Genomic DNA, 3,340 nt, shown 5'->3' on the forward strand with positions numbered 1-3,340 from the left:
GAACTAGTTTACTTTGGAGAATGTTAGAAATTGCAATTCTCGGATATTAGTTTGCTCCAGTTCAACTGAGTTCGTTGAGGTTGGCTTCAGGTAAGGTATTTTTTTTCTAAAAGGGGCGTGTCCAGCCACTCAGGCCTGTTTTGCAAGTTTCGGCAGTGAAAACTTAATACAAACTAACGTCGGCTGGAGTAAGTGCCCACTTTTGTAAGTTCAGAACAACCTTACCTAGAGGTAAGCTCAGTGCAGGCACAGCCAGATAGGGGGTGGAAATTAAACACAAAAAGGACTGAAGCATTAAACACATCACTTAAAATGTCCAAAAACCTATTTTGATGCTATCTTGCCTTATATCTGCTGAATGAGGATAGTTGCTTCTCTTTTTAAAAATAAACAAGTGTAACCTCACGGCTGAGGAAGGCACATTCCGGCTGCTTTCAGATGAGCTGTGAGGGGTTATTTAAGGGTACGACGGCCCTGTAGCCCCCCACACCAGGATATCCTCTCCACCGGGGTTTTCCTCAGCTTGTGCTCGGTGTACGGGGAGCTTTGGCCCGGGTCCGAGGTAGCTTGCATCCCAGGGATGGACAATAACCCTCTGAGCTCTGGAACTGGGAAGAGCGAATAACTAATGAGTTGTTTGTGGGTTTGAAATGCGGCTTTGATCTGCTGGTATTAACCGAGGCAGGGACTGTGAGTCATTGCATTGTGTTCAGGTTTAATCACAGCAATATCCGCAGTCAGGAGCTGAAACGGACGAAGAGCTGAAAAAACACAAGACAAAAGCTTAAGAAATGTCAGCAATTGGAGTAAATTCTTTAATGTGTTTCCTGCTGGTTCAGTGGTGCGGCGCTCACAGAGGGAGCCCGGATTCAGAAAGTAACTATTTCTTACAAAATCTTTAAAATAATGACATGCAACGAATTAAACTGTGTGTCGGGGGATGGGGATGGGTGAAGATTATTTGTTTTATTCCCCATTCATTAACCGACAGCGTTGTTTTGTAGAATTGTGACTGAGGATCAGTGGAAACTTCAATAACTGAACGTTAATCATTCAAGAATTTTGAATCATTGATGAGGTTTTCTCCCTTATCTGACTTTACACACTCTGCATTTAGGAGACTGGTTTAAAATGTTCAGTGCTCATGCGACAAGGAACCTGGGGCGACTTTTGTTCAATTTATTTCACAGCAAAAATAGTCGCCAAAATAATGTTTCTGCCCGGGCTCGAACCGGGGACCTTTCGCGTGTGAGGCGAACGTGATAACCGCTACACGACAGAAACGCTGCGGTTCATGCAATCTCAGGAATATAACCAGAGCTTTAACCTACACAGCTGGCCGATACTTCAGCAGCTTGTTTTACGAGAATAGAACGACGCTGCTACATTTAGGAAGGCTGTGAGTGTGGCAGGAATTGATCTCGTGTTTCCCAGACTTTACACATAGGAATAGGAGATGGCCATTTAGCAGCGCGTGGTTAGGATCTGGAATGCACGGCTTGAAAGCACGGTGGAGGAAGACTCAACCTTATCTTTCAGACGGTTGTTGTATATGTGTCTGAAGGAAAAACAATTGCAGGGCTGCGGTGGAAGGGCGGGGTAGTGGGACTCTCTGAGAGTCGGCATGGTCTCGATTGGCCGAATGGCCGTGCTGTAACCATTCCATGATTCGATAAGTTAGTGGCACATTTCCTAGTGTGGGTGGGAGCACAACATTGCAAAGGGACATGGATTGAGTCGGCAAAACTAGAGGCATCTGATTCAGGAGATTCGCGGGGTGCGGAAATTCAGGTGTTTATTGACTTTGAAAGGAACATTTTTGCGTTGTGCCGTTTCGGACATTGAAATATTTGTGAAAGGAATTTTTTGCAGAAAGGGATGCAGCATTGAACCTTCTGCCTTAACACTTCTTTAAGGATGTCAGCTCACATTTCGTTTCGATGTTATTCTTCCAGATTGCTATTTTCTTTGGTGTTTCACAATAACCGGACCCTTGCTCTAAAGTCAGTCTCACTGTTTCCCCAGTCTCCTGTTGATGTTATCAGCAATGAACATTTTGACCCAGACCCCGAAAGCACAGTGTGTAAAATGGTTTATGGATTCAGAGTTCACTTATAGAGCACAGAAGAAATGATTCAATTAGGGAGTTCCTTCAGTTAGCATTTTTCAATTGTGCAAAAGAAAATTGTGGGTTAATTAATGATGATTTTCCATGAAAGCAACATAAAATTAAAAGAAATGCAATCGCCCAGCATGGGGCTCAAACCCAGGACCTTGTAATTAAAAGTCTCATGTTCTACTGATTGAGCACGCCGTGCTTCTGGCTAATGCTAGATTTGATCGCTCATTGCAGCCAGGCGCCTGTTGGCCACCCGCAGCCTGGATACAGTAACGTCCCAACAGCTCATTGACTGTCGGAGTGGAACAGTGCGGTGCTGCAGAAGACAGGTCGAAAAAGCAAATTCACTGATTCCGTCCCATGTGCTCCTCCGATCAAGAATAGAAACACACTAAAAATGCTTCACTAATGGTTACACCTGAACTCCACAGTTGTGCAGTAATTGGCTCGTTGGTCTAGGGGTATGATTCTCGCTTTGGGGTTGTTATTGAAATTTGCGAGAGGTTCCGGGGTCAAATCCTGGACGAGCCCTCAATTTACCCACGAATTTTGAACTTGCATCGAATTTTTGCAAAGAAGGACTTGCATTTCGACAGCACCTTTCAGGAACTCATGACGCCCCAAAGGGCTTTTCAGCCGTTGAGTTATGTTTGAAGTGTTGGAGTGTGGGGAAATATGTGCCCGAATCAACCCACACGAACTGCAACTCTTTGCGAAGGAGTTCGGTGCAAAGAATCAGGTATCTCAGCGAATTGGCCTTTCGATGAATGACTTCTGCTTGTACCTGCATTCAAGCTTGAAACAGGAACTGGGCTTCATCTCATGGGAGCAGCGTGTAGCGGATAGTGAGTAGGTGACCAGGTTGATGTGCGCCGCTTTCAATCTTTGAAATTTCACCAAACAAAGATATGGTGAATCCACCTGTCCCTGTCAAGCGACAGATTGAAGGGATCGGTGCTCCAAACAGAGCTGGAACACGCGCAGTGCAGTAATATGGTCCGCCACATTAAATGTCAGAGTTATTAAACAGACAACAATAAAACATACACTTAACAACAGTACTTACACCCAAACCTTGCGAATGTTCGCCGAAGAACTCAAACACGTTACAGTTCCCAGCTCGGTGTAAAAATTGATCAAAAATTAATCGGATTCTAAACGATCTGTTCCAAATGCCACATTTTATATCTTTGCCTTACCCCTGCTACGTGACAATTTAAA

General features: G+C 44.5%; 1 non-coding gene across 1 annotated transcript; it reads right to left on the reverse strand.

Annotated features, from left to right (window-relative positions):
* Positions 1-1,211: 1,211 nt before the first annotated feature.
* Positions 1,212-1,284, reverse strand: trnav-cac (transfer RNA valine (anticodon CAC)). Its single transcript has one exon. It is a non-coding gene; the product is annotated as a tRNA-Val (tRNA).
* Positions 1,285-3,340: the final 2,056 nt, after the last annotated feature.

Source organism: Pristiophorus japonicus, unplaced genomic scaffold (genome assembly GCF_044704955.1).
Source record: "Pristiophorus japonicus isolate sPriJap1 unplaced genomic scaffold, sPriJap1.hap1 HAP1_SCAFFOLD_29, whole genome shotgun sequence".
NCBI classification, from domain to species: Eukaryota; Metazoa; Chordata; class Chondrichthyes; family Pristiophoridae; genus Pristiophorus; species Pristiophorus japonicus.